General features: G+C 36.2%; 1 non-coding gene across 1 annotated transcript; it reads left to right on the top strand.

Moving 5' to 3' along the window:
• Positions 1–8,364: 8,364 nt before the first annotated feature.
• Positions 8,365–8,468, top strand: LOC130952929 (small nucleolar RNA R71). The gene has a single exon (XR_009075104.1). It is a non-coding gene; the product is annotated as a small nucleolar RNA R71 (small nucleolar RNA).
• The last annotated feature ends 2,293 nt before the right edge of the window (positions 8,469–10,761 follow it).

The raw sequence follows: 10,761 nt of genomic DNA, 5'->3' as shown, positions 1-10,761 counted from the left end.
TCCAAATTCATATTTTTTTTCTTATAAAAATCTTAAAAGTTTTCTAAACTGTATGAATGATCCACTTGTTCTAAGCATAGGTTCATTAAGTCTATGTTAAACTAACTTAATTTTTCATACTTTACTAAACCTTAAAAATAAATCATTCTTGCCCTTCGGCCCAAGTATAATTAATCACGGCCTTCGACCCAAGCATAATTAATCAGCCCTCAATCCACCACAATCTAACCAACCAGTTGGTACGGTATTTACAACCACAAACTAACCAGTAAGTGCACCGGGTCGTACCAAGTAATACCTCAGGTGAGTGAGGGTCAATCCCATGAGGATTGATGGACTAAGCAACAATGGTTGATTAAATTACTTAGTTAGACAAACAGAAAAGAGTGTTTGGGTCTCAATTTCATTAAACAGTAAATTCAGAATATCAGAAGACAGGCAATAAATAAGTTGAGAATAATATATAGAGAAACAGTTAAGGCTTCAGAGTTATCTGTTTTCCTGATTGACTTCTCTTACTAACTATTTTAATCATGCAAGATTTAATTCATGACAAACTATATATGACTAAACCCTAATTCCTTAGACCTTTTTAGTCTCCTCTAAAATTTATCAACCGCCAATTCCTTGGTCAATTAATTCCAATTAGAGGGTGAAGTTCAATTCTAGTTATATGCCACAGAAATCCTAATTACCCAAATATAAGAGGATTATATGTCACGTATCCCATTAAATCTAGATAAATAGAAATTTAGGAGAATATGTTTTGAAGTTGTTGTTCAAGTAAAGAGCTTTTCCAAGTTATACAAGAACTCAATTAGAAAGATGGTCATACTTCTGTTCCACCCAATTTCATAAAATAAAGAATGAAAATAATTCTTGAAATATAAATCAGTACATAAATTAAAAAAAACAAGGAATAAAACCAATTCATACAATAGACGGAGCTCCTAACCTTAACAGTGGAGGTTTAGTTGCTCATGGAAAAGAGTGAAAACTAGGATTCTGGTAAACTGCGAATTTTTGGGATGAGATGGAATAATCCCCAGAAGAAAAGTTTCTTCTTTTTATATCTAATTATACTTAATTTAAAATCTATTTTCTAAAATTAAAATAATATATTTTCCTATTTTAAAATAAAATTTAAATTTAAATCAGAATTAATTAACAATCCGTGCGTGCCTTGTAAGCGTGGGGACCACTTGGCTTCACCAGGATCCACGCCTAACTTGGGGAATAACTATGCCTTACTTGAGGAATTCATGGAGTTTTGGTGTGTTGAACTCACATGGTGCACTGGTGCACGAAATTGTGATCCCCATGGCGCCAATAACTTGGTACGCACAATTGGAGCTCTGCTGTACCTCGAGTATTAATGCAATTACTATTGTTCTTCTATTCAATTCAGCTTGTTCTTGTTCTAAGATATCACTTGTTCCTCAACTTGATGAATGTGATGATCTGTGACACTCATCATCATTCTTACCTATGAACGTGTGCCTGACAACCACCTCCGTTCTACCGTAGATTGAGTGGATATCTTTTGGATTCCTTAATCAGAATCTTCGTGGTATAAGCTAGAATTGATGGCGGCATTCAAGAGAATCCGAAAGGTCTAAACCTTGTCTGTGGTATTCTAAGTAGGATTCAATGATTGAATGATTGTGACGAGATTCAAACTCCTAAAGGCTGGGCGTTAGTGATAGACGCAAAAGAATCACTGGATTCTATTCCAACCTGATTGAGAACCGACAGATGATTAGCCGTGCTGTGACAGAGCGCGTTGAACATTTTCACTGAGAGGACGGGACTGTAGCCACTGACAATGGTGATGCCCAACATACAGCTTGCCATGGAAAGGAGTAAGAAGGATTGGATGAAGACAGTAGGAAAGCAGAGAGACGGAAGGGACAAAGCATCTCCATACGCTTATCTGAAATTCTCACCAATGAATTACATAAGTATCTCTATCCTTATTTTATGCTTTATTCATAAATCATCCATAACCATTTGAATCTGCCTGACTGAGATTTACAAGGTGACCATAGCTTGCTTCATACCAATAATCTCCGTGGGATCGATCCTTACTCGCGTAAGGTTTATTACTTGGACGACCTAGTGCACTTGCTAGTTAGTTGTGCGAAGTTGTGTTAAAGAGTTGAGATTGCAATTGAGCGTACCATGTTGATGGCACCATTGATGATCACAATTTCGTGCACCAAGTTTTTGGCGCCGTTGCCGGGGATTGTTTGAGTTTGGACAACTGACGTTCATCTTGTTGCTTAGCTTATGTATTTTTCTTCAGAGTTCTTAAGAATGAATTCTAGTGTTTCAAGGTGATGTTCTTATCATCACCAAAGCTGATTGATTCTCATCAATTTAGCTCTTGAATGCAATGTCCTGCTGAAGCTTGGCTAGCCATGTCTAATTTCTTTAGACTGAAGCTTTAGACTAACATTGCATGATTCCTGGAATTCTCATTAAGAATTTTGATATCCTTATTTACTTTTTCACTCAATTTTTGAAAAAATCCAAAAAATTACAAAATCATAAAAACCAAAAATATTTTTTATGTTTCTTGTTGAGTCTAGTGTCTCATTTTAAGTTTGGTGTCAATTGCATGTTTCTGTTCTTCTTGCATTTTTTTTCGAATTCATTCATGTGTCTTAATTGATCTTCAAGTTGTTCTTGATGATTTCCTTGTTCTGATCTTTAAATTCTCTTGTCTTGTGTGTTTTGTTGTTTTTCATATGCATTCTCATTTTGTTAGTGTCAATAGTATACAAACTTCTAAGTTTGGTGTCTTGCATGCATTGTTTATTTGATCTTAGTTGCATTTTGATTATTCCTCATCATTAAAAATTCAAAAAAAAATTTTATTTGTGTCTTTTCAAGTCAATAATACAGAGAATTGAAGATTCAGAACATATAGCAGAGGAATTACACAGAAAATGCTGGACGTTCAAAACGCCCAGTGAAGAAGAAAAACTAGCGTTTAAACGCCAGCCAGGGTACCTGGCTGGGCGTTTAACGCCCAAAAGGGTAGTGTTTTGGGCGTTAAACGCCAGAATGGATACCATTCTGGGCGTTTAACGCCAGGATGGCACAAGAGGGAAGATTTTGTTTTTAATTCAAATTTTTTTCAAGTTTTCTGAATTTTTCAAAATCAAATCTTTTTCAAATCATATCTTTTCAATCATATATTTTCAAAATCAATTTCTTTCCATTTTCAAAACTACTTGCTAACAATCAATGATTTGATTCAACATTTCAAGTATGTTGCCTTTTCTGTTGAGAAAGGTTTAATGTCTGAATCATATCTTTCTTGTTAGGCAGGTTATTAATTTTTAAAATCAAATCTTTTTAAATTATTTTTCAATCATCTCTTTTCAATCATATCTTTTTAAAACCATAACTTTTAAATCATATCTTTTTAATCACATCTTTTTCAAAATAGTTTTCAATCATATCTTTTTAATTTCTAATTTCAAAATCTTTTTCAAAAATCACTAGATTTCTTTTCCACTCTTAGTTTTCGAAAATCAATTAGTATTTTTCAAAATGTTTTTAAAATCTTTTTAATTTATTTTTGAAAATTTCTTTCCCTCTTCTAACATCCTTTTATTTATGGACTAACACTCCTCCTCAATGCACAATTCGAACTCCATCTTTTTTGATAAGTTCGAATTCTTCTACCTCTTCCTTCTATTTTTCTTTCCTCTGACACCTCAAGGAATCTCTATACTGTGACATAGAGGATTCTATATTTTCTTGTTTTCTTCTCTTTTATATAAGCAGGAGCAAAGACAAAAGCATTCTTGTTGAGGCTGACCCTGAACCTGAAAGGACCTTGAAGCGAAAGCTAAGAGAAGCTAAAGCACGACTCTCTGTAAAGGACCTAACAGAAATATTCAAAGAAGAAGAACCCATGGCAGCCGAAAACAACAACAATGCCAACAATGCAAGGAAGGTGCTGGGTGACTTTACTGCACCTACTCCCGACTTCTATGGGAGAATCATCTCTATCCCTGCCATTGGAGCAAACAACTTTGACCTTAAACCTCAATTAGTTTCTCTAATGCAACAGAATTGCAAGTTCCATGGACTTCCATTGGAAGATCCTCATCAGTTTTTAGCTGAGTTCTTGCAAATCTGTGACATTGTCAAGACTAATAAGGTTAACCCTGAGGTCTACAGACTTATGCTATTCCCTTTTGCTGTAAGAGACAGAGCTAGGATACGGTTGGACTCACAACCTAAAGAAAGCCTGAACTCTTGGGAAAAGCTAGTCAATGCCTTCTTGGCAAAGTTCTTTCCACCTTAAAAATTGAGTAAGCTTAGAGTGGAAGTCCAAACCTTCAGACAGAAGGAAGGTGAATCCCTCTATGAAGCTTGGGAAAGATACAAACAATTGATCAGAAAGTGTCCCTCTGACATGCTTTCTGAATGGAGCATCATAGGTATCTTCTATGATGGACTGTCTGAACTGTCCAAGATGTCATTGGATAGCTCTGCTGGAGGATCTCTTCATCTGAAGAAGACGCCTGCAGAAGCTCAAGAACTCATTGAAATGGTTGCAAATAACCAATTCATGTACACTTCTGAAAGGAATCCTGTGAACAATGGGACGAATCAGAAGAAAGGAGTTCTTGAGATTGATACTCTGAATGCCATATTGGCTCAGAACAAAATATTGACTCAGCAAGTCAATATGATCTCTCAAAGTCTGTCTGGAATGCAAGCTGCACCAGGCAGTACTAAGGACACTTCATCTGAAGAAGAAGCTTATGATCCTGAGAACCCTTCAATGGAAGAGGTGAATTACATGGGAGAACCCTATGGAAACACCTATAATCCTTCATGGAGAAATCATCCAAATCTCTCATGGAAGGATCAACAGAGACCTCAACAAGGTTTCAATAACAATAATGGTGGAAGAAACAGATTTAGCAATGGCAAGCCTTTTCCATCACCTTCTCAGCAACAGACAGAGAATTCTAAGCAGAGCCACTCTGACTTAGCAACCATGGTCTCTGATCTAATCAAAACCACTCAAAGTTTCATGACTGAAACAAGGTCCTCCATTAGGAACTTGGAGGCACAAGTGGGTCAGCTGAGTAAGAAAGTTACTGAACTCCCTCCTAGCACTCTTCCAAGCAATACAGAAGAGAATCCAAAAGGAGAATGCAAGGCCATTAACATGGCCCACATGACCGAACTTAGAGAGGAGGAAGAGGCAATGATCGCCACTGAGGAAGACCTCAATGGATGTCCACTGGCCTCCAATGAGTTCCCTAATGAGAAACCATGGGAATCTGAGGCTCATAATGAGACCATAGAGATTCCATTGGATTTACTTCTGCCATTCATGAGCTCTGATGAGTATTCTTCCTCTAAAGAGGATAAAGATGTCACTGAAGAGCAAGTTGCCAAGTACCTTGGAGCAATCATGAAGCTAAATGACAAGTTATTTGGTAATGAGACTTGGGAGGATGAACCCCCTTTGCTCACCAAAGAATTGGATGACTTGTCTAGGCAGAAATTACCTCAAAAGAGACAGGACCCTGGGAAGTTCTCAATACCTTGTACCATAGGCACCATAACCTTTAAGAAGGCTCTGTGTGACTTAGGGTCAAGTATATACCTCATGCCTCTCTCTGTAATGGAGAAGCTAGGGATCTTTGAGGTACAAGCTGCAAGAATCACACTAGAGATGGCAGACAATTCAAGAAAACAAGCTTACGGACTTGTAGAGGATGTTCTGGTAAAGATTGAAGACCATTACATCCTTGCTGATTTTATAGTCCTAGAGACTGGGAAGTGCATGCATGAATCCATCATCCTTGGCAGACCCTTCCTAGCCACAGACGTAAAAGAATCACTGGATTCTATTCCAACCTGATTGAGAACCGACAGATGATTAGCCGTGCTGTGACAGAGCGCGTTGAACATTTTCACTGAGAGGACGGGACTGTAGCCACTGACAACGGTGATGCCCAACATACAACTTGCCATGGAAAGGAGTAAGAAGGATTGGATGAAGACAGTAGGAAAGCAGAGAGACAGAAGGGACAAAGCATCTCCATACGCTTATCTGAAATTCTCACCAATGAATTACATAAGTATCTCTATCCTTATTTTATGCTTTATTCATAAATCATCCATAACCATTTGAATCTGCCTGACTGAGATTTACAAGGTGACCATAGCTTGCTTCATACCAACAATCTCCGTGGGATCGACCCTTACTCGCGTAAGGTTTATTACTTGGACGACCCAGTGCACTTGCTAGTTAGTTGTGCGAAGTTGTGATAAAGAGTTGAGATTGCAATTGAGCGTACCATGTTGATGGCACCATTGATGATCACAATTTCGTGCACCAGTCAGCTTTATGCCCTTTTCTGCCGTTAAACGCCAATCTGGTACCCATTTCTGGCGTTAAATGCCCAGAATGGTGCCAGACTGGGCGTTTAACGCCCATTCTGCTACTCTTACTGGCGTTTTAACGCCAGTAAGTTCCTCCTCCAGGGTGTGCTATTTTTAATGCTATTTTTGAATTTGCTTTGATTTTTGTAGTTGTTTTTGTGACTTCACATGATCATCAACCTAAAGAAAACATAAAATAACATAGATAAATAAAAATTGGGTTGCCTCCCAACAAGCGCTTCTTTAATGTCAATAGCTTGACAGTGGGCTCTCATGGAGCCTCACAGATATTCAGAGCATGGTTGGGGCTTCTCAACACCAAACTTAGAGTTTGGTTGTGGCCTCCCAACACCAAACTTAGAGTTTGAATGTGGGGGCTGTGTTTGACTCTGTATTGAGAGAAGCTTTTCATGCTTCCTCTCTATGGTTGCAGAGGGAGATCCTTGAGTCTTAAACACAAGGTAGTCCTCATTCAATTGAAGGACCAACTTTCCTCTGTCAACATCAATTACAGCTTTTGCTGTGGCTAGGAAGGGTCTGCCAAGGATGATGGATTCATCCTTCTCCTTCCCAGTGTCTAGGATTATGAAATCAGCAGGGATGTAAAGGCCTTCAACCTTTACTAGCACGTCCTCTACTAGTCCATAAGCCTGTTTCATTGATTTGTCTGCCATCTCTAGTGATATTCTTGTAGCTTGAACCTCAAGGATTCCCAGTTTCTCCATTATAGAGAGTGGCATGAGGTTTATGCCTGATCCCAGGTCACACAAAGCCTTCTCAAAGGTCATGGTGCCTATGGTACAAGGTATTAAGAACCTTCGGGATCCTCTTTCTTTTGAGGTAATGTTTGTTGAACCCAAGTATTTAGTTCACTAATGAGCAATGGAGGTTCATCTTCCCAAGTCTAATTATCAAATAGTTTTGCATTCAGCTTCATGATTGCTCCTAAATACTGGGCAACTTGCTCTTTAGTAATATCTTCATCCTCTTCAGAGGAGGAATACTCATAAGAGCTCATAATTGGCAGAAGTAGGTTCAATGGAATCTCTATGGTCGCTAGATGAGCCTCAGATTCCTTAGGTTCCTCAATTGGGAACTCCTTTTTGTCCAGAGGACGTCCCATGCGGTCTTCCTCACTGGGATTCACGTCCTCCTCCTCCTCTCTAGGTTCGGTCACACCAAGTAATGTTATGGTCTTGCACTATCTTTTTGGATTCTCTTGGGAGAGTACTAGGAGGAGTTTCAGTGACTCTTTTACTCAGTTGGCCCACTTTTGCCTCCAAATTTCTAATGGAGGACCTTGTTTCATTCATGAAACTTAGAGTGGCCTTAGATAGATCAGAGACTATGTTTGCTAAGCTAGAGGAGCTCTGCTCAGAATTCTCTGTCTGTTGCTGAGATGATGATGGAAAAGGCTTGCCATTGCTAAACCTGTTTCTTCCACCATTATTATTGTTAAAGCCTTGTTGAGGCTTTTGTTGATCCTTCCATGAGAAATTTGGATGATTTCTCCATGAGGGATTATAGGTGTTTCCATAGGCTTCACCTATGTAATTCACCTCTTCCATTGTAGGGTTCTCAGGATCATAGGCTTCTTCTTCAGAAGATGCCTCTTTAATACTGTTGGATGCATTTTACAATCCATTCAGACTCTGAGAAATCATATTGACTTGTTGAGTCAATATTTTGTTCTGAGCCAATATGGCATTCAAGGCATCAATTTCAAGAACTCCCTTCCTCTGAGGCGTCCTATTACTCACAGGATTCCTTTCAGAGGTGTACATAAACTGCTTATTTACAACCATTTCAATGAGTTCTTGAGCTTTTGCAGGCATTTTCTTTAAGTGAATAGATCCACCTGCAGAATGATCTAATGACATCTTAGACAATTCAGACAGACCATCATAGAATATATCCAAGATGGTCCATTCTGAGAGCATGTCAGAAGGACACTTTTTGGTCAATTGCTTGTATCTTTCCCAAGCTTCATAGAGGGATTCACCTTCTTTCTACCTGAAGGTTTGAATATCCACTCTAAGCTTGCTCAGCTTTTAAGGAGGAAAGAATTTGGCTAAGAAAGTCATGACCAGCTTATCCCAAGAGTTCAGGCTATCTTTAGGTTGAGAGTCCAACCATATTCTAGCTCTGTCTCTTACAGCAAAAGGGAAAAGCATAAGCTTATAGACCTCGGGATCAACTCCATTGGTCTTAATAGTATCACAGATCTACAAAAATTCAGTTAAGAACTGAAAAAAAATCTTCTGATGGAAGTCCATAAAACTTGCAATTCTGTTGCATCAGAGAAACTAATTCAGGCTTTAGCTAAAAATTGTTTGCTCCAATAGCAGGGATTGAGATGCTTCTTCCATGGAAGTTGGAAGTTGGTGCAGTAAAGTCACCAAGCATCTTCTTTGCACCTCCACCATTGTTATTGGGTTTGGCCATCTCTACGTCTTTTTCAAAAATTTTAGTAAAGTCCTCTTCAGAGTGTTGTGTTTTAGCTTCTCTTAGCTTCCTCTTCAGAGTCCTTTCAGGTTTCGGATCAGCTTCAACAAGAATGTTCTTATCCTTGCTCCTGCTCATGTGAAAAAAAGATAACAGAAAAGGAAGAGGAATCCTCTATGTCACAGTATAGAGATTCCTTTATGTGAGTAGAAGAAGAAAAGAATAGAAGAATGATGTAAAGATAAGAGATGAAGGAGAGGAGTTTTCAAAAATAATTAAGAAGAAAAGGAAAATATTTTTGTTTTTATTTTAAAATATTGTTAGAATTCGAAAATTATGAGAAGAAATAGAATAAAATTAAAATTTAAAACAATTAGTTAATTAAAAAGAATTTTGAAAAAGGGTGAGGAATTTTCAAAAATTAGAGAGAGAAAAGTAGTTAGGTGGTTTTGAAAAAGATAAGAAATAGTAAAACAAACAAAAAAAATCAATTAGTTAGTTAAAAAAGATTTGAAAATCAATTTTGAAAAGATAAGTTAGAAAAGATTTTGAAATTGATTTTGAGAAAAAAGATATGATTGAAAAAGATTTGATTAAAAAGATATGATTGAAATTTATTTTGAAAAAGATTTGAAAAGAAAATTAAAAAGATTTGATTTTTAAAATTAAAATTGATTACTTGACTAACAAGAAACTAAAAGATATGATTCTAGAATTTAAAGATTGAACCTTTCTTAACAAGAAAGTAACAAACTTCAAATTTTTTAATCAATCACATTAGTTGTTAGTAAAGTTTTCGAAAATTATGAAATAAAATTAAGAAAAAGATTTTGAAAATCAATTTCTAAAATTTTCGAGAATAATAAAAAAAATAAAAAAGATTTAATTTTTGAAAAAGATTTTGAAAAGATAGGATTTTTGAAATTGAAATCTTGACTTGACTAACAAGAAATAACTTATTTTAAAAATTTTTGAGTAAGTCAACCCAAAGAATATATATATATATATATATATATATATATATATATATATATATATATATTAACTTTTAATGATGAGAGAGAAAAACCATAAAATGACTCAACACATAGAAATATTGGATTAAAACAAATGATGCATGCAAGAACACTATGAATGTCAAGATGAACACCAAGAACACTTTGAAGATCAAGATGAACATCAAGACTTATTTTTGAAAATTTTCAAGAAAAGAGAAGCATGCAAGACACCAAACTTAGCAATTTTTTAATGTTTAGACTCTACGAATTCAAGAATGCATATGAAAAACAAGAAAAGACTCACAACATGAAAATGCAAAGATCAAACAAAGAAAATCATCAAGAACAACTTGAAGATCATGAAGAACACATGCATGAATTTTCGAAAAATGAAATGATTATTGAAAGCATGCAATTGACACCAAACTTACAAATTGACTCTAGACTCAAACAAGAAACAAAAATTATTTTTTATTTTATGATTTTATAATTTTTATTTTTTGTATTTTTTTTCGAAAATTATTTTTAAAAAGAAAATAAGTAACTCAAAATTTTTTAATAAAAATTCCAGGAATCAAACAATGTTAGTCTAAAGCTTCAGTCTAAAAAGATTAGACATAGCTAGCCAAGCTTCAGCAGGACATTACATACAACGGCCAAATTGATGGGAATCAACTAGCTCCTATGATCATAAAAGCATCATCTGAAACTCTAGAATTCATTCTTAAAAATTCTAAAGAACAAAATAAAAAGAAAAAATACCTAATCTAAGCAATAAGATGAACCATCAGTTGTCCAAACTCGAACAATGCCCAGCAACGGTGCCAAAAACTTGGTGCACGAAATTGTGATCCCCATGGTGCCAACAACTTAGTACGTACAATTGTAATCT

Source organism: Arachis stenosperma, chromosome 9 (assembly GCF_014773155.1).
Source record: "Arachis stenosperma cultivar V10309 chromosome 9, arast.V10309.gnm1.PFL2, whole genome shotgun sequence".
Classification (NCBI taxonomy): domain Eukaryota; kingdom Viridiplantae; phylum Streptophyta; class Magnoliopsida; order Fabales; family Fabaceae; genus Arachis; species Arachis stenosperma.
The sequence above is the reverse complement of the archived record's forward strand: the minus strand, read 5'-3'. Positions and strand labels throughout refer to the sequence as shown.